This window comes from Dipodomys merriami, unplaced genomic scaffold (genome assembly GCF_024711535.1).
Source record: "Dipodomys merriami isolate MVZ:Mamm:240054 unplaced genomic scaffold, mDipMer1.0.p SCAF_5, whole genome shotgun sequence".
Taxonomy (NCBI): Eukaryota; Metazoa; Chordata; class Mammalia; order Rodentia; family Heteromyidae; genus Dipodomys; species Dipodomys merriami.
In genome coordinates this window covers 40,055,448-40,076,897 of record NW_027206068.1, presented here as the reverse complement: position 1 = coordinate 40,076,897, position 21,450 = coordinate 40,055,448, and the positions used below count along the sequence as shown (strand labels likewise).

The window sequence follows — 21,450 nt, the reverse complement described above, 5'->3', positions numbered from 1 at the left end:
ATTTGTTCATCTCTTTGGGACATTCTATCTTATTCTCTTCAGGATTTCACTCTAGTACTGTCCTAACATGCATTCTGGCACATTTGTGTCCCACCACACCACAGAGGCTCCTTCTCTTCCTATTTGTAGATCCTCTTTGGCTGTAGAGATCCTGAAGCATGCCCTAGTCAGTTCATGTACCAGGCTTCAAGATCAGCTTAGGGAAACTGCTGCCCTGAATTTCCTTCTAAGGCTTCAGTTCCCACAAGGGGAATTCACATAGTTGGCCTTCAGAAAAACACAGAACAGACCCGAATAGACCCTACTCCTGGTTTGGGAAGGGTGCATGCCTTTCCCCTTCAGACTGTAGGAAGATACAATCCAGAGGAGGACTAACTCTTGATAACACTTGATAACACAGGGTTCAGAAGAGCTGCTGATTACCTTAACTAGGGCAGACCTATCTTGACACCAGCCAAGACTGTGGGTTAATCCTGTATCCAGTGCTCTCTTGGACCCAGAAAGACTGCTTAGCTAGAGGAAGTAGAGAAGGGAGGCTTGGAGTCTTGCTTTTAGTGTGATGAAGAGTCTTCCAATATATGGCTTATCATCATTGCTGTGGCTTGCAGAAGCTCCTGCTTGTGTTCTACATTATTTTTTCTTGTTGTCAGTTAAATTTGACAGAATTCCATGGTCACTGTGGACCAAAAAAATATGGGAGAGTTCTAATAAGGCCTGGAGGCTTGAAGTGACCCTAGTAAAAGAAGATAATTTCCTGAGTTACAGCCACAAGCACAAAGATGCTCATTCATGGTCTGTGTCACAGAGTTTAAACATGATGCTGAAGTCATCATAAACAGAGAAGACATTAGCTCATTTACTTTGTGGCTACAGTGGCAGCATTTGCATTACACTTCTAGGGTTCAGTTTAGCTCCCTTCCCCCTGCAAATGGCCAGCCTGAGGCTGTAACTTCATCACTTACTGATGTGTGACTTTGCAAATATTACTTCATCATTCAGGCCCACTTGTGGATTGAGAAGTTGGGGCATGTACCAGGCTTCAGCAAGTCCTCCCTCCCACCATGCTGCTGAAAATGGGGTCAAATTGTCATCCAAATGCAGACCCTGCACTCTCAGGGTCTGTCTCCTTTCTAGCCTGTAAGATCAAAAATATCATGATAAATATATGCATTAGATGACATAGGAGATCCTTAAATAACATTTTAGGACTGTGTTGATTTTCTGTTTTGGTGACATTTGGAAATATACCACATCACCTGCATATTAATAATCAGCAGCAGCAAAAAAGTCAGCTTTCTTTGCCTGCTGTGAATTCTCCAGTACAGTTGGAAGATAATGGACACAGAGACTGAGGACAATTCAATCTCTCTCCTGCAGGTATGGCTGGGTGTCAGTAAGGCAAGCCCATCAAAGCCACATGTCCTAATTCCAGCATGCACAGAAGAGGTCCAAAGGTTCAGTAACAATCTCACCATTTCACAGAGCATGAGAAAGACTCAGGAATTTTATCTGTTGCTCTGCTTTGTGAAGAAAAAAGAAAAGATCCATGCCAACTTATGTGCCTAATGTAAGTTTCTATGTAGCACAAATATCTGGGGATCACGAATTATGCCGGGGACAAACTATAGAAATGAAGTGAGTAAAAGAAGCTCCCCCTGAGGGAGTTCTACATTCTGTGGGGCATCAGAAAGGTACTGCCTAGAGAAGTCAAATGGAGAAAGGAGTGTTCAGAATGCCCTTGGTAGATCTGTTATTTGAAAAGCTGAGAGATACCTTGAATTGTACTTAGCTTTAGTAGAGAAAATTTGAGCCAGGTGCTGGTGGGTCCTATTTGTAATCCTAGCTACTCAGAAGGCTGAGATCTGGAGATTTCAGATTGAAGCCAGCCTGGGCACACAAGTCCATGAGACACCATCTCCAGAATAATGAACAGAAGGCTGGGTTGTAGGTGTAGCTCAAGTGGTAGCATACTAGCTGAGCAAACAGGCTGATAAGCAAGCCAAGTAAGTGCAATGCCTTCAGTTCAAATTCTGGTACTGGCAAAATCCATGATATTTTAACTACTGGATCCTGGAAGTTGGGGTGAATTGGCATGAGAGGCGCATCATGTCTCATTGTGTGTGTGTGTGTGTGTGTGTGTGTGTGTGTGTGTGTGTGTGTGTGTGTGTGTATGTGTATGTGTTGAGGGGGGGCAATAAGGTGGTACTATGGATTGAATTTAGAATCTAAGATAGAAGCTCTGTCATTTGAGCCTCCAGTTTCTTTTTGTATTGTTATTTTATTTTATTTTTTTTATTGTGAAAATACTGTACAGAGGGGTTACAATTACATGGGCAAGATAATGAGTACATTTCTTATCAAGCATTGCAGCCTCCTCCTTTGTTTCCCCTTTCCATCCCTTCCCATCTTCCCCCCCCCCGTCCCCCACCCAATCCTCCCCAGGTTCTCCGCCACCCACCCCCCCGTCCCCCCCCCCCCCGCACCAAAGTTATAAAGTTCGTTTTCGACATAACAACTTGTGCATCTCATTGTTGCAGTGGGTCCACCTGTATCCCTATTTAAACGATTTGTTTTTCCCCTTTCCCTCCACAAATTATACCAACATGAAATACAGTGAATGCAGGGGTTATACTGTGGGGGAGGGACATACAAAGCAACAAAGAAATAATCTTGTAAATGCGTTAGAAACAATCCCATGAAAGAAAAAACAACATTTGAATACATATCTTAGGGTTCATTTCCCTAACATCACCTTATCTGACCTTTTCTGCTTGACTCAGACATTGTATTGTTATTTTTGAGATAAGGTCTCACTTTATGCCTAGGCTGGCCTGTGTTGTATTCCTCCCACTGTGCTTCTGCGTATTCCTGGGGATGAAAGGTATGTACCACTGCATCTAGTCGTTATGCTTTCCCTGTAGCTGGGGCAACAGAAGAGTGCCACTGTTCCCAGCCTTTGATGAGCGTGGAGTCTTGGCAACTTTTATGCCCAGGCTAATTTTAAATCATCACCACCTGATTTCCACCTCCCAAGTAGCTAGGATTACAGGCTTGAGCCCCCATCATGACATCGTGGCACTTTGTGTTGGCATTTGCCCTTCTATGTGCCTTAGGAAATTCTCTTGTGTCTTTCTCAAGACAGTCTCCCTGCTGCCATTCTTACCCCTTATCTTGGAACCAGTGCAAACTATCAGGTGGTCTTCTTTATCACTTCTGTGACTGCTGCCTACGTCTCTATTGCATGAAAATAACATCAACACCAATGCAACTCTTCCGGTGGGACTGAGGGAAGGATGGTATCTCATGGGGCACTACCTAAAGTGTCCCTGCACTTGCTAGGCAGGTGTTCTCCTCCTTGAGTCCCACTTTCAGCCCTTTTTGCTTTAGTTTTTAGATAGGGTCTGATGTTTTAGCCCCAAAGCCCGTTGTTTTGAAGCATGGTCTTCCTACCCATGCCCCCTATCTATGGGCAGGCCAATGAGGGGCCTTTGCCAAAGGTATGGACAGAGTGTGAAGAAGAGTAGGATTTACACACACACACACACACACACACACACACACACACACACACACACAGAGCTCCTTACCTTGTGAATGGAGCTGAGATTGGGAGGCATGTTTCCCATATTGCTAAACTTTGGTGAAAAAACCTGGAGTACAAGAATTCTGTGCAAATCTGGTCTTCTTGGCCATTAGGAAGGCCTGTATGTCAAAGTAAGAGAACAGAATGTACTTACCATTTTGTTAGTTGGATTTATTTTAAATATTTTAAATATGTAGATATGTCTTGACTTTTCTTCTTATCCAGACCTTGAAGATGTTAGGAGTGGGTCCTTTACTACCCCATTCCCAGAACTATGTTCTAAACCAAGTTATACACACTACAACTCCCCTACCCCAGCTAATTTCTGTCACAGACATTTTATATGTGATCGGTGAATTAAAAATAATTCTAAAATGTTTAGTTTTTAAAAATTAAAAAAAAAACATTAACGACTTGTTAAAATTATATGAGATCCAAGCTCAAATTCAAGTATCTACAAGTAGTTTTATTGGAACATATGTATGCTTATTCACCTATGGATTATGCCTGCCTGTTTTCTCTACAACTACAAATGAATAATTGAAACAGAAGTTGTACGGCATGCCAAGACTAAGGTGTTCTCTCTTTGGCCCTTGAAGAAAAAGTCAGTAGACTTTAGGCCCCTACTAAAGTAGCAGACAGGCCAGAGGAAGGGAGGAATCCAGCAGCTCTCACACTGGCTACCCAAGAGTTTTCATATAGGCCAGTCTACCCTCCATCTTTCTAGTATGTTGGTCAGTGGGTACGTGGGGAAGGAGTAGGAGTTGGTAGGTGTGGAAATGTTTTAAAAATTCCCTGGTGATTTAAATGAGTCAGGTGTTAAGAACCATGGGGCTATGGGAATGAAATACATGAGGCTCTGGATGAATCTTTCAAGTATCAGTTCCTGGAGGTGGGTCTTGTTTTTTCCCCAAGGTTCTCAATGGGTTATAGCCTTTCTCTGGGGATAAAGATATTGTTACCAGATTTGGCTGAAGAAGAGGAGAAGGTAAGAATAATTGTTTCTCCCTGTAATATGATGGATAAAGCTCAGCTTTATTATAACTGAACTCTTGAACTGCTGGTTCAGATGAGTCCCTGGATTTCCCTGACACCTTGAGTCTGCCAGGTTGGCACACTTGGGGCTGGATAGCTAACATCTGTCAGATCACTTCTCAGGATATACCCCAACAGAGAACTCTTACCCCATCTTTGCAGTGTGCCTTCCATAATTATTGGTGGTCTCGCAGGGAAAGAATAAAAAAGACAACTCTATCGGAATCCCATTCTCCACTAGCACAGTCAGCAACATTGGCAGAGGATGGCTTCAGGGCTGCAAGGCTGCTCGGAGCTATTATTGTGCTGGGCTCTTTCTCAGCATGACTCAACGCAGACAATATAGCACACGGAGAGCGTGGGGGATGAACAGTAAATACGAGGCCTTGGATTTTTTTTTTAATCTTGTCAGTTTTCCCCTGATTTGTGTCCTTTATACTAGCCCCCTCTCCTATATAAGCTTCTCAAAGCTAATGCCCATAACGCCACCACCCACTGGTAGCAGCAGGCTTCTGGGCCACTGTGAGGCTCTCATTGCAGAGATTTACAATGCCCGCCATTATTCAGCAACTGTACGTGTTAACCCAGTGGCACAAGGTTGCTCCAACACCTTCCCCTCTGGTTTTTCTTTGCTCTGGGGGCCGATAGCAACTACAGGAGTGCCGCCCTCCTGACTCCAGCTGCTTCCCCCAGCCCGCTCCCATCACACCCTCCAACCCACCAGTGCAGGAAGAGCCCTGCTGAAAAAGACTGTAACAGTGGGCAATTATGAAATTGAGAGGATGCTTGACATCTGTACTGCCACGTTTAAAAAGTTAAAAATATTTCTCAAAAGCATTTCTTTGGTCTCCTATAGATTCCAGCCCTCCATCCCCTTTCTTTTATTAAGAGTGCATGTGATTAAATCATTATAGACACACAGTAAAGCTCTAAAATGTGAGCTAGCCGCCGAGGCTGCTGGGAGTGACCTCAACAAATGGTACATAGCTGCTTGGAAGTAAAATAAGGTTATATATTTTGCTCCCTGAAACCACCACCCTGGGCTGGGTGTGGTAGTTCAAGCCTATAATCCTAGCTACTTGCAGGGTTGGAGATGGGGAATCAGGGTTTGAGGCCAGCCCAGGCAAAAAAGAAGTTCCCTAGACTCTATTTTTAATCAATGGCAGGGTGTGGTGCCACATACCATTATCCCAGCTAAGATGAAGCACAATGGTTGGGTACAATGATGTGCACCTGTCATCCCCAGCAGCACAGGTAGCACAAGTAGAAGATTTGCATCCCATACCAGTCCAGGTTAAAAGCAAATAACCAATACAAAAGCAAGGGGGAGGGCCGGGCGCTGGTGGCTCACGCCTGTAATCCTAGCTACTCAGGAGGCTGAGAGCTGAGGATCGCGGTTCAAAGCCAGCCCGGGCAGGAGAGACCGTGAGACTCCTATCGCCAATAAACCACCAGAAAACCGGAAGTGGCGCTGTAGCTCAAGTGGTAGAGCGCTCGCCTTGAGCTGAAGAGCTGAGGGACAGCGCCCAGGCCCGGAGTTCAAGCCCCATGACCGACAAAAAAAAAAAAAAAAAAAAAAAAAAGCAAGGGGGAGGGTTTGGAGGCATGGCTCAAGTGGTTGAGGGCAAGCTCAAAGATTTTAATTCAATCTTATGTACCACAATAAACCAAAAAGCAAACGACACCCCAAATCCAACAACCATGAAACTCAAAAAACCAGCCTACCCACCAGATTCCTGGAGCATCACTCTTTTGACTTTTTAAATTATATTCAGTGCTTAGGATTCCCATTCAAGTGATAAATGTGCACTTTATCACTATGATGGATACTGGGAAGTCCAACTCTGTGCAGTCTCCTGTTCTAGAATCTGGTGGCGGTGGCAGTGACTGTGTAAAGATGCATTTGCCCTTAGCACTGGCAGCCCAGTGCTTTAGTGGAAAAGCAGGAGCGGCTGGAGGTGACCTGCCTGGGAGCATTCAGGCAGGTCTGCCTCTGTGGGAGAGGATGCTGCTTTGTAAGGGTTCACAAACCGAAGCCCCAGAGGTTACAGGAGAGCAAAGGTAGCAAAATCAGCTGCTGCTCATGGGTAAGCGATCTGGCTAGGCGAAAACCAGGTTTCCTGGAATTAAAAAAAATCCAATATAGACTCACAAACACTCAAAACACTAAATATACTCTGCAGATTGATGGCCGTATTTGGCATAAACCTTAGTAGTAATTTGTTAAATTATGGGGGTGTGGCAGGGATGTTTGGAATGATGAGAGAGTTGACAAGAAGGTAGTGACTGAAGCAGGACCAGACTTCCAAGCCAGCAGTACCAGTCCAGTGTGGGGTTTTGACAGTGCCCTGCCTCTTCAGAGCACATGCAACCATGAGTGTGTTTGGGGAGGTGCACTGAGCTCAGTAAGAAACAGTGAAGCTATTTCCCAGAGCATCTGTATGTGAAGCTTTGATCAAATGTAAAGCATTCAATGGAGTGGAATCTACAGAGAGTAGATAAAAGATAAATGGGACCATCATGGAAAAGACCAGATAGGCTCCAGCTCATCAGAGATGAATAGACCCTGTGGTGACCATAAGCACAGAGCCAGAGAGTAACCTGCAGCTCACACATTCATTTTGCATGGCCCCCACTCCTTCCCACATAGTGTGTTTGCCTTTGGTGACAAAGAATTTTAAGACAATGTTTCTTTATTACGGGAGATAGTCTTTTGGGCACTCATGAAGGTATATCAAGATGTATGGAGAATCTTCTATACTTTATTCCATATCATGTTACAATAAAACAAGTGACAGCTGACAAACCGTTACATCCTTCATAATACAGACAAATTACAAGTGGTAACAAATATGCAACGCATAGTATTCCATTCTCCTTACTAGGTGTCCTTTTGAAGTATAATAGTTTTCTGAATGATGCTAGCACATTTCGTAGGTACCAACCTCATTAGAAAGTACACATCTCAGTGCATCATACACACAAAATAGACAATAAAAGGGAAAAATCCACTTCCAAACCAAGAGTGTAGATTTCATATATGCTGCTATGAGAAGGGGAATGGCAATAGGTATTTGCTTATTTTATTTGAGATTTGAAAGGTTTTATTCTGATGTATGAGAACATTGCGAGGCAGTAACATACAGTTTCCTCTGCCTACAAGCCAGTAAAGGAGATGGACGTTACACACAGTAATGCAGCATATTCCTATGTATAAGGGGCAGGCAACAATCTACCCCAGTATGTACAGCCTAAACATCCTTTTATATAACAAAGATTACAAACCCAGTAATATTCACAGATGAGAATCTTATATGAACGCATACCTAGGGTGCTGATTATATCGGCTGTCCTATACACACCGAGGAAGGATACTGAGCCTTGATCTCTGTGAAGCCTCGGAGGCTCCTTTGCAAAGTCCTCTGATCATTCTTGGAAGGGAGAAGTAGCTTCTAACCCATGCATCATAGGTAGACAGCCACCCCAGCTTTCTGCCCTCTATATTTTCATTGAACATCATTTCAATCACACCAGTCCTTTAATGAAATGGAAATGAAGTCCTGGTATCTCCTTCCTGCATATTTCCTGTGCAGTGAGGTCATGTGAATGCAGTCACCAGGCTAAGGTGTTCATGCTATTCTCACCAGCTGGTGGACCTCAAACGACTCCTTCATACAAAAATAATCTCACAAACATTCCAGTGCTTCCCTTTTTCTGATACATTCCAGTATAATTAATCTGTTAATGAACATAGTCTGTATTGATTTTCATGACTCCCCTCAGGGAGCCTAGGAGTGAAAAGCAGGTGTGGGTGTGTGTGTGTGGGGGGGAAGGAGGGATGGGTCTGTGATTGCAAAAAGGAGAGGAAAGGAAGGGGCCAAACCAAACTTTGGATTTCCTGTGTGGTTCACAAGGATGGGGATCTGAAAACCTTTTAACTTGCTGGGAGCATGTCTCTGTCATAAGACTGATTCCCTATGCTACGTTTTATTTCCTAAGAGAAATTGTCTACGAGAAGGGCATGATCTTATCACCTTCACATTCCTAATTGAAGTCTTTCAACCTTAAATAATTTCAAATTAGAAGCCTTATTAAATGGTAAGGTTTAATCAACAAACTCTTTGATTTAAACTTATAAAACACAAGCATTGTGCTTCTCCCCCAAATAAGTGAACAATTCAAAATAAGGAACAGGGAAAAGGCCGTTTCTGATTACATATACAGTTCTTTCATATGTTTACTTCAAGAAATCCTAATTTAAGTATACTTTAAATCAAAATAGCTGTAAAGACTTCCATGGATTGGAATGTATGGAAGAGGAATGAGAAAGATCCCTGGGTAGTAAAGAGTAAACATTCTAGTATTGGGTTTTGTTTGCTTTCTTTAAAAACCAACTAGTAAACAATTCCTTGCTTAGTATTCACGAGTTTATGATGAACAAGACATCTGGTTAGGATGGGTGTTGACCTGGAATATGCACTCACACCTCACTTCACTCCACAGACAGTACCATTTTATAGAGAGGTATTCTGGGTCCACTTCTCTATGTGTAATGGGTTTGACCATAGAGAAGTTTCCCCAGACCTGACTCTAAGAAAGCCCTTGTCGAGATGGATCATAATTCTTAGTTTTGATCCTAAAAGTGTATGGCATATTTCAAAATTGTCATTGCTCCTTTTTTCTAACAAATAGGAAAATGTGAAGCAATGGACACAAAGATATTTCTGTGGGAACTGTGCATGCAGTAGATGAAGTCTTTAAACTGCTTCTTGACCCCAGTAACACCAGAATTTCCCATGGGAGCCAGCCTCCACCAGGCAGCCCCTCTCCAGATCAAAAAGGTCAATACCAGTGCCTTTTCTGCAGTGCCACAGGCTCCTGGTATCCTTAAACAAGAGAAGCTGGGGTCTCCTTTTTCCTATTTCTATCTTTAAAGCAAAATTCCTGCATTGTTTCTAAAACCTGCATTTGAACAGTTATTCCAGAAGACTGGTTTAAAGTCAGGTACCCAATGATATCTTCTAATCAGCTTGGAATGTTTTCTAAAAATATAATCAAAGGTGTGTGTTGTAAGTGAGAAAACCTTTCACTCTGGATGAATTAATCCTTTGCGTTTAAGTATTAATCATCCAAGGCTGTGTTCAGAGTTCCTCTGAACTATGATCTGAATCTTTTACACCCAAGTTTTAAATATTCTGTTCCTCACTCTTTTCTCCATATAAAATACAAGGGGTTAACAGAGTACAGATAGCAAAAAAAAAAAAAAAAAAAAAAAAAAAAAAAAAAAAAAGATGTTGACAAGACGCAGAACCAATGTAAAAAGTTACCTCTATTTCTTGAGGTTGAAAACTATTCGGTATACCCCTGTCTTTGTTCTTGATGCTTAGTATGTGTTTTCTTCATTTCCAAACTGCTCTGAAGACAGTTATGTTATTTGTGGCTTGAAAAGGCTAAGCGAGTTTCACTATCCTATACAAATGTGTGGTTATTTCCAAGAAACAAAAAAAAAACACATTTTGCAAATTCTTCAAAAGATAAGCGACAGGTGGGCCCCACAGTCTGGGACCCTGCTGTCTAAGTCAGTCAGAGAACAGGGGTTTTGCTGCAGTGAAAAAGGTCCTTCCTTAGTGGTTACAAAATATGCACTGCTCTCAAAGAAAACACATATTTTTTTTGCCACTGTGTGGCTTTCAAGTACAGACATTACTGAAGAAGTGTGAACACCAAATGTGTTGTCTTAATGTATTTAAGACATGGGTGGTGAAAACATAAAAACCTTTACAGAGACGCTGTGCTGCAGAGGGAAATCAAACAAAATCAAACACAAAAGACTGAAAAGAATACATGCCATGTATCAGTAAGCAAAGCTTAATCTTCACATAGTTCTTGGAAATCACAAGGTATCCAAATGCGTGCAAGGTTTTAAATGAATTGCAGAGAAAACAGGGTCTTGCCAGCTTCAATTTTCTTGTAAGTGAAATCCACCACAGGGAGCGCAGGGAAACCAATCCATGATTCCCTTCACATTATTGGCCACTTCATTAATGTTTTGTTTCTTTCCTGAATGATGACAACTTAATCCTGAAAGGAGGAAAAGAGAAAATGGTTACATTAAAAAAAATCATTCATTTTCCCTAAATTACCCGAGACTTCAAAATTGGTCTGGCTAATGGGAGTCTACTGGGCTCTCCACAGCCACCCAAGAACATATATTTCAGGTAGAATGATTTTCTTAGTCCAATCAACAAATACTCTTCCTGTATTTTCTTCCTTTAAAATAGCTCAACTGGGGCTAACTACCTCTTGGATTATTTACAGAAAAATTCAGCAAGTTTCTTTTCCCAGATCATTAGTAGTAGTACAGGTCTTAACTAAGTACTTGTAGCATCACATAGTCTTTAAAAGGGCAGATTGTGTTCACTTTAAGGAACATGGAATAGAAAATGGATCCCATCCTTGCTTTCACAAATTAGCTAGCTCTTTGTTGTTTTCTGGTTCCCTGTAATCAGTATTTTACTTTTGGCAGAATGAACATTGACTGGTAAGACTGAACTGGCAGCTTGTTCTCAATACCCTGCATCAGACGACACACTTCCAATACTACATGCTTCCAATGCTTAAAACCTGGTATGATTTAAAGAGAAAGAAAGAATTCCTACCCCAACTCCTACCTCCCCTCCCCTGGTACATCTCTCTGTAATTCTTTTCAGCTCTAGCATCTTTGGTGGATTTTAGGATGGGAGAAGAATATCTATTCAGGTACAGTGTACGATTCCCAGCTTCAATGCACAGCTGAAGCATTAGACACATTGGCTCCACTCTGTTCCAGAACCACTCACCACCCTAGCCTTAGAAGCTGGTTCCTGGTTACTGACACTGGGCCAGGCCTTCCTATCTCCATGTCTAGGGTGATTCTGAGCCTGGCCCAAAGGGTTTTGGCTAATTTTGGAACCCTCACGGTACTGTGGTCCCACGGCTGTAACACCATGGACACTGCCCCACTTGGCAGCAACTCAGCGATACCTTGACCTGGAGAGCAAAAAGTTTGACTCTTACTCTTGAAAACCATTAACATGGCACTGCCCACTTACTACTCATCTCTTCTACTTACTCTGATGATCTTTCAGAATGTGTACTTTCTGCTCAGTTTCCTATTATTAGGCTGAAGTTCATGACATAAAATTAACTATTCCATGGGGCTGGGAAGGTGGCTCAGTGGTAGAGCACTTGCCTTGCATGCCTGAGGCCCTGGGTTCAATTCCTCAACACCACATAAGCAAAAAGAAAAAAGCCAGAAGTGGCGCTGTGGCTCAAGTGGTAGAGCGCTAGCCTTGAGCTGAAGAGCTGAGGGACAGCGGCCAGGCCCAGAGTTCAGGCCCCACAACTGGACCCTTGCAAAAAAGTTAACTATTCCAAAGTGTATATTTTATTGGCATTGGGCATCATGATGTTGCTCAGCTATTTTTCCAAACATATTTGGGACATTTCTAGTTCCAAAACATTTTACCATTCCCCAAAGAGAATTCACACCCTTTAAGCCAGCATGCCCCTTCTTTCCTTCTCACATTATTTGGCAATATATTCTGGATACCATATAAATGGAATCATAAAATATGATGGGGATCTCATTGCTTTCAATTAGCATAACATTTAAAAATACATTCATGTTTTAGTATGTATTGATATGTCATTATTTTATTTGGATGAAACTCATTTTGCTTATTCATCAGTTAATGTATATTTCAGTTGTATTTCTGGGTCTTTATTAAGAAAGTTTCAACCTGTGCCAAGGAGTCCTATTCCTTCCTGTAATATTTTCAGGGTGTCATCTGCTTTTACCTCGAGGTCTTTGATCCATTTGGAATTGATTCTGGTGCAAAGTGATATATAAGGATCTGAGTTCAGTTTTCTATATATGTATAGACAATCCTGCCAGTACTTTGTTGAAGAGGCCGTCTTTCTTCCATCCTGGTTTTTTTTTTTTGGTTGTTTTTTTTTTGGCTCCTTTATCAAAGATTAGGTGGCTGTAGACCTGCAAGTTCATTTCAGGGTCTTCAATTTTATTCCATTGGTCCTCAGGCCTGTTCTTGTGCCAGTACCAAACTATTTTTATTACTATGGCTTATGAATAAGGCTATTAAGGTCATACCTGGACAAGTGTTCATTCCAATTTCTGTTTTTAGTTCTTTTGGTTATGTACCTAAGGAACAGAGTTTCTGGGTCATATATTAGTTCTTTATGGAGCAGCTGCCATACTGTTTTTTGAAGTGGATGTAACATTTTGCACTCTTACCAGTAATGAAGAAGAGGTCCAATTTCTCTACATCCTTGCCAATATTTATTTTCTGTTTTTTAAAATTATAGTTTTCTTTGTGTGGAAAACTGGTTTGCATTTCATTTTTATTATTTTCATTTCCTTAATGATTAATGATGTTGAACACCTTTCCATGTCCTTATTTTCTATATGAATATCTTCTTTAGGGAATTATCTATTCAAGTCCATTGCTTATTTTAAAATTAGGTTATCTTTTTGTTGGTGTAGGAGTTCTTTATGAATAATGGATATTAATCCCCTATCACATAAGTAAGAATTTATAATAAATCCCTTATTTATAAATCATAATTTACAGATATTTTCTTCTGTTCCATAGATTGCCTCGATGAAGTCTAAGTTTAGATGTTTTGCTTTAGTTGCTTGTTCTTTTGGTATCATATTTTAAAAAAAATATAAAAGTATCATACTTAAAAAAATCCAAGGTTATAAAGACTTCCTCCTAAGTTTCTTTCTATGACTCTTACAATTTTAGCTCCCACAGTTAAATCTTTCCTATATTTTGCATTAACTTCTGAATACACTATGAGCTAGGAATACCTTCTATTTTTCTGAGTTATGTCCTTTGATGAGGTAAAATGTAAACAAGAGCCTTTTTGAAAAAGGCCAGAAAGTAGAATCAGTACTACAAAGGTACACATTTTTATTAAAAAGATAAAATCATCCATCTCATCTAACGTAGTTTAAACAGATGTTGAGATTCTGCTTTTCCCAGAGGCTTGCTTATTCTAGAGAAAGGAATCATGGGTTTTGTTTTTTAACTTGACATCTGCTTGCCTAGGAATAAACAAGCAAATGACATAGTTTGTGCTTGACTCCCCTCCACTCTTCCATTGTAATCACCAGAATGGAGGCCTGGTGCCCAAACTGACCTCCTGAACTTGAGACTTTATTTAGTCCCCCTTGACACACTTCCTCCCAAGAAGGAAGTAAAGGTGCACCTGCTATCATGATGTTGATTAAGCTTGGTGCTGTTATCCAAATATGTCTGCAAGGGCAGCTCAGGAATGGCTAGGTTATGAATGAATAAGAAGTGAAAAAGATAGACTCTGAGGCTATCTTCAGAGTGGAAGGTTACTCAAGTGTAGAGTTCCCTTATGGCACATTCACTGAGAGAATACGCTATGCCTAGGTTCTTATTTGTTGCTGAAATAACTGGTACAGTGCAGCCATTTCAGCAGCAGTAGCCAACTACTGTGCTGGGCACAAAGTACAGCATCTACATACACACCACCAGTGAAAAATGCTGGGTATAATTAATATCCTTTTGTAGGACAAAATTACCTTTTCTCTTTTCTTTTTCTATGATGTTAGTTTTGAAATGAATACTTTGTTTTCATGAACCATTAAGCCAATGTCAATACAATAGCACTTTATAGGCCTACTGAGTTCATTAAAGAATTCAATATTTTGGTAACTGATAATGTTTGCCTCTGTCTTTGTCTCGCCTCTTTTTTTGACTACCATTACTAGAAATATTACATATACCCCACTTAGGATGCAAACAGAATTGGACAATATGGGATTATACTAGATACTAAATGGTGAATGTAGTGATCATTACAAGTCTGTTACTTAATAAAAGAAAGCCAAGAATAAGAAAATAAAGGAGGTGTCATCTCCTCTGCCTGATGCTTCTCAGACCATGGGATGTCCCTTCTCTTTTGTTGGGCAGCATTAGATTTGATTTGTAATGAGTGTACATAGTTCACAGGTCAGTTTACTGCGAGGAAAATCTTTAGAAATCTAAATGCAATCATGCATTTGATGATGGAGATTTAGGTGGAAGGAAAAGAAAAGTATGCTACTACCATAGGGAAGTAAAATATGATATACATTTAAATCATTACTTACACTTGATTGATAATTCAACTATAGTATATGCATAATATTAATCAACAGTGAATATGATCTATAAGCTCAACCATGGACACATCTGCTCATAGGTATATGTCAGAAGATTAATGGATGCCATTTTTATCTTCCTTTTGCTTTTACAATGTTCTTTCTCTAGAAATGAATGTTTTAAGCAAGAAATTGGAATCAATTGATAAAATCCTTATTCAGAAATATCTACATACGGCTTCTCAGCTATAAATATTAATTAATTGGATCGCTAGTACCCATAATGCAACTTTGTTCTGACCCATGTGCCCTATGAACTAGATATTTTTTGGATTCAATTTTCTAAAAACCAACTGTCAGCCTCATGTGATGGGGGAGATGAAAAATGAAAATGAGCAGTCCTGCTGTGCAGGTGGGTGACCTGTGGGAGAGAGTCTGCCTGGTAGGATTTTTACACGAGCCATCAGACACAGACCAATTGATTAGATCATCTCATACCCGCCACCAACTAGGCTCAAGAGACTAATTAGAGAGAGGACTGCCTGCGCAGGCACCCCATTGACACCTAATTTGCTCAGCCAAAGCCTTTGGGGAAAATGTATTATCTCTGCAGCTACACTTCATGCATTTCTGATTTGAGGCATAAGCAAGGAGTGCTTCATCACTCTTTTGAGCAAACAAATGCAGAAGCCCTTAAGTGCTAAATGCAAGCACAGACTCAGATTAGGAATGGACCAAGCTCTTCCTCATTCCCTCTTTGCTCCCCAATAACTCTTTCTGTGTACATATACATATCCCTACATATATGTACATGATTTACTGCTAGAGGGACAGCACAGCCGAGAACCCACCTCAGGGTGCTCCGATGTGATCACATGTTCTATATTTCATGCTCTTCTGTTTATTCTATAGAAGATTTTTTTTATTATTTTCCGTCTTCTTAAGTCTCACTAGAGAAAAGTGATTATTTTGATTGCACATTAAAACAACTGTAGGTTTTCCTTTCACTGCCTCAAATGGGAGCAGGATATTTTCCAAGGATGTATGTGAAGCTGAGAGGCAATGTCTCACTTCTATTTCACAGACTTCTTTATAAAGAAGTCTCAGCTTAATGGAGACAAAAGAAATACTAAAACCTGACAGAAAAAAAGGCTACCTCCTAAGAATGAATATAATATAAAATTTATACAGCAATTAGGTTCTCTTGAAGAAAAAAAAAACATTATTTGATCAATTTAGCTTAAACTGTTTCCGACCTGGAGTAAGACTAATTCCAACTTTCTTCTCAAATGTAGAATCTAAAATGCTGAGGAAATGAGGCATTTAAAGACTGAATTGTAATTCTTTTTTTTTGGGGGGGGGGGTCTGGTCGTGGGGCCTGAACTCTGGGCCTGGGTGCTGTCCCTCAGCTCTTCAGCTCAAGGCTAGCGCTCTACCACTTGAGCCACCGTGCCACTTCCGGCTTTTTTTTTCTGCTTATGTGGTGCTGAGGAATCGAACCCAGGGCCTCATGCATGCAAGGCAAGCACTCTACCATTGAGCCACCTTCCCAGCCCTGTAATTCATTTTATGATATAAAGAAGGAAATAAAACTAGATAATCAAGTGATATAGAAAATTATGGTCATTTTTTGGGCTCAAACCTAGAGAATATGGTGAATCTTTTTTTTTGGGGGGGTCGTGGGGCTTGAACTCTGGGCTTGGGCGCTGTCCCTGAGCTCTTCAGCTCTTGAGCCACAGTGCCACTTTCAGTTTTCTAGTGGTTTCATTGGAGATACAAGTCTCACGGACTTTCCTGCCTGGGCTGGCTTTGAACCACCATCCTTAGAACTCAGCCTCCTGAGTAGCTAGGATTACAGATGTAAGCCACTGGCGCCAGGCTGGTGAATGGTTTCTATATGTCAGAATAAAAGACAAAATAGAACAGAACAAAACAGACTTGTGGAGGTGTCTGTTAGTGAACTTACTGATTTTAAGCCTTTTTACTACTAGCATGATTAATGAATTCATTTATCTCCTTGTTCTAGAAAATCACAACTCTGCGTTGCAATTTTGCATATTTACCCTATTCTTAAGAATTTAATGAAAAATTAAAGTCATTTTAGTAGTGTGCTTCTTACACCAATATTCGAATTGCATTTATTTGGGTACCTAAGTCAGTATGTTCTAGCAGCATCAGAATATTTTTTCTGAAGGCATGTAGATACTCCTTCTAGAAGATACATTTGTAAATAGTTGTAAAATAAAGGCCTTTATTAAATGCATAAATGTCTGTAGAACTTATTCTGATTTTGTGGAAAAGAAAGTCCAGAAAACTTCCTTTTCCCAAATATCGTGTCTAAAACATGTTACATGAAAAATATTTGGAAAAACCAATCAACCAAACGACACGGCTCTGCCATGTTCAGTTTTTCTTAAAACACCAGAAAGAACAAAGTAAATCTTGGTACATAATTCATCAAGGCACAATTAGCAATTGTACATAATGAGGCCCACAAATAAGTTGTCAGGCCAAAGCATGTATACAAGCAAGACATTTATAGACACACAAAGGCCTGTATACACCCACATTCTCATTTGTGTGTGTATGTACACACATATACACAATATACTTTTATAGTATAGATTTCATACTAATTTGGACCTCAAAATAATTTTTGGACTCCATAATGAATTCAGAAAATGTGAAGACAGACTAACTTTTGGGCACATTTAGCTACATTGTAATTTGGCTAGAAATAATGTTTTCTTTCAGAACATCTGTACTCAGTGTTTTCTAGTTTCTCTGACCCTGTACTGAAGCTCCTTGAAGGAAGCAGAAAATTAGTCTGTAACTTACTTCTGATTTATGATAATCATGCTTCTTCCCTTCAGAGGAGAACACATCTTTGAGATCAGCAAGATAATATTAATTAAAACGAACGCAGAGGTAGAGGGGCTTTGTTTTAAGCATAACAGAAGGTCTATCACTCAAAGTAGCCCAAATCCTTTAAGTTGAAAGCTGTTTGGTGACATCCATATGGATTCACAATGCACTAATTGCAGGGACTTTGCACATTTTAAGCTTCCTGCCAAAGTGGTGATTTTAATTAAAAAAATTCAGGCAAATCTGTAAGTCTAACATTTTAAAACAAAGCATTTCTCACATGAGGAGATGGGATTTAACATATCATTTTAATAATCAACAGCAAACATTTATTGAAATCCTCATGAAAGACCAGGCATTATAGGATATGTAATTAGTCCTGACTGAAAAGAATTCTTCATTTTAATGGTGTGGCTGTTTATTAAATCAGATTTATGTAAATGGGTAATACTGGTCCTATTTCAGAATGGTAATTCTGGGATGACTTCCTGACTCAATGGATGTCAAACAGTACAGCAAAATTTCTGACCAAGGCCTTTTCAGAACTATCAAGACATAACATACTTAAACATTATATATATAAGTTCTAATTATATAAATATTTTTACATGCATGAAATAAATGCATAAAATTGTGAAAATTGAAATGATATACATATGAGCTTTAAAAGATTACATGGGTTAATATATTAAAGACATATCTGAATAGAAACTGTGAAGCTTGAAATCGAGCACTGAAATCAACTTAGTGACAAACAAAAAAGCTTTCACCAAAAGTATCCTGCTCTTCTCAGGTACTTCATATTATGTGAAGATTTGTTTGACAGCATACCCTGGTTCCCAAGTATCATTAATTAAGCAGGATTGTGATCCTTTAGCCCTCTTTTTATATTACAGCCTTACTAAGCTACTGTATTTAAATAAATCAAGCACAAAGACACATAACAAAGCAGTGTACCATATGTTTATGTATGATCACATATGATTTCGAGTAAGTTTTGTGAATAATTTTATTGAGCAGAAACTTGTAAAGCTAAAATATTCATTTCTGTAGCATGGTTAGATCACATATTACTGTTTTATAGGGAATGATATAACATAAACCAGAAGTCATGTTGGTTTACAGAGATTTCCTTCCAATGCTAAACTCTGAGCTACCAAGGAACAACAGCCACGTGCAGGACACATAAATATAGTTGATGCAAGCTGAAGAGATGTGTGGTACTATATGTACTGCCTATTCATTTATTTCACATCTTTCTTTTCTTCTTGGTTTGGCTACAGGCTCTGTCTTGGGATTATCTGAGGGTTTTTTCCCTGTGCTGGGGTTTGTACCTTGTGCTTTTGCTAGGCCTGCTTTTGCTATATCAACCTTTTTTTACTGCCTGGGGCCAGATGTTAATCCTCCTACTTATCCCTCCCATAAAGCTGAGATGACAAATGAAAACTGTCACACCTCAGTTTGCTCCTTGAGGTAGCTTTTACTGGATTTTTTCTTTTCTTTGTTTTGTCCAGGCTGATCTCAAACTATGATCCTCCATTCTCTGCCTTCCAAGTAGCTGAAATTACAGATGTGAGCCACTGTCCTAAGTACTTAGTTATTGTACAGATCTTGGTAGGGTCTCTTAGTTCTAGTTAAATTTCAGTAGCCTCAACTCTTCCATTAAGCTTCTTCTTCTCTTTTTAAACGGATTTAGTATTTTTATTAGTATTTTTGTGAGTGCTACATGTTAGTGGTCTGCCCCTTATTCTACTCTCTCCCCGTGAGCCCTCTCACTTTTCCCTCTTTGCTGGCCGTGGATATCATATTATGAGAGACACATCTATTCCTGGGGATACTTTCCCAAACATCACAAAGCAACACATGAACAGACATTGTCTTAGCGTTCTTTTCCATCAGTCAGTAAGGTGGGTCTAACACGTCCATCTTAGGAGATGCGGATTTTGGACATCTAGCTAAGCTCCTAGCAATTGGCCACTTCATAACCTCAAGCTGATTAAAATAGCTTTAATGAATATCAAGGGCAAATCAGTGACCACTTGCATGCTAACACTATACATGTAAAGTTCTCTAGTATATACTCCATTCACAATTACATGGGATCATTTTTAAGTATTTTCATATTAGGTATGCTACCATGAGTTGCTTTATTTCTATGATATCCAAGAGATTTTCTACATGATGTAATTACAGAAAACAGATGTCTTTATGAACAATTTTTGGACTTGTGGCATTTTCTTTTATCCAAAGTACTTTCCCATTTATTCTGATGCAAATACTTGAAAAAATGGACCACGATCTTTAGAAGAGAGCTGGATCTCAAAGAACATTTGAATCCTTCTTTAGTCCTCAAGCTAATATCTTCTGGAGTATGGCAAAGACTTCTAGGAAGTCTTTTGCAGAGGTAAATATTCACAATATTTACAAGAGTGCCCACAATTTTTACAGGAACTCAGGAGCCTGATAGTATCAGTCTGTTGGACTTAAGGGGTTTCTAGAATGGGGCCTAAAACTGGGGCAGACCAGAATATGGTTGTGCAGTGTGACATGGAAATAACTAAAGCCACTACTCTGAACTGGCAAGAAGTATGTATGTAGCACAGATCATTGCAGGAAGCAATGGGCAGTGTGAAGAGGTACTAAGCAAATTCAGATAGAACTTGTAGGGGAGAGGGGTTGAGAGGGGGAAAAAAACTGGTAGAAAATGAAGGAATGTACTCACTACTTGACCTATGTAACTGTAACCCCTCTGTATATCATCTTTACAATAAAATCATAAAAAATAAACTTAGGGAACATCCATCTTTAAACACACACAATGCTTAGAGTGGGAGGGAGAATACTATCAGAAGTATTAAAGCAAGGTCTCAGGTTTGTTCTGGAATTGGCTTGAAGTGGACTGAATGAGCTAAATTACTAAATTTTCAACAATTTTCCAAGCCCGCTGTTAAACAGAGACACTCTTTACATCAGTCATTATGGGTCCATAGAACTCAGACAAGCACATTAGGACTGCTCTGTAGTTTGAAGAACCCAGCATAGCCTTAATAAATTCAGGGATTTGAAGGCCAAGATGGCCAGGACAACAACTAAGATCAAAATGGAAAATGTCAATAAGATCCTCGAAGTATCCATGCAGCAAAGACGACCTGGGCTTTGAAAGTTACGTCCAAGCTTAACATCTAGAAAGTGAGGAAGGAGGCCAGGTCACACAGGCAAGGGCTCTGGGAGGCAGCTAATGGCCAAGGCAGCAGGCACACATTTACAGGCCAGATGGAGATGGGTAGAGGTAGAGAACGATGGTAGGGAGCTGAAGTATAGAAAAGGGTGACAGGGATCCTGCTCAGGAGTTTGGGCTTTACTCCACATGCAGTGATGGAGTGCTGGAGGATATGAGAAAGGGGAGTCTCAGGTTCCAGATCAAGGGAAATCATGTACTTTTCACACATGTGTTGTCTCAAGTTGATGCTGGAAAAGCAAGGGGGAAATCAATGTCTTCTTGAAGATGTTACTGGTTCTTCAAATAACTGCTGCAACTTGTCATACAGTATTTTCTAATATTTAATAGAGTTTTTTTTTCTTCTCCTCCTGAGAAATAATCAGTGTTAGGGATGACTGGTGACAGTGAAACTAAGTTTCTTCTTGAGGACCATAATTTTCAACACACAGCTCTTCAGATAATTTGGAGATTTTTTTTTCATACACCACAGAGTTTTCAGGTTGGTAAATAGTGCGTTCACTTGTTTACATTTGTCTCAGCAGATAGAAGGAAAAACAATGCACGAATGGC

At 40.0% G+C, this 21,450-nt stretch overlaps 1 protein-coding gene across 6 annotated transcripts in view; it reads right to left on the bottom strand.

Annotated features, from left to right (window-relative positions):
- Positions 1 to 7,360: 7,360 nt before the first annotated feature.
- Cdk14 (cyclin dependent kinase 14) overlaps positions 7,361 to 21,450 on the bottom strand; it is a 558,419-nt gene continuing 544,329 nt past the window's right edge. For all 6 annotated transcript variants that reach the window (XM_069996437.1, XM_069996440.1, XM_069996441.1 and 3 more), the window contains one exon: positions 7,361 to 10,699. The gene's annotated coding sequence lies outside the window, so the exon portion shown is untranslated. The remainder of the gene's footprint in view (positions 10,700 to 21,450) is intronic.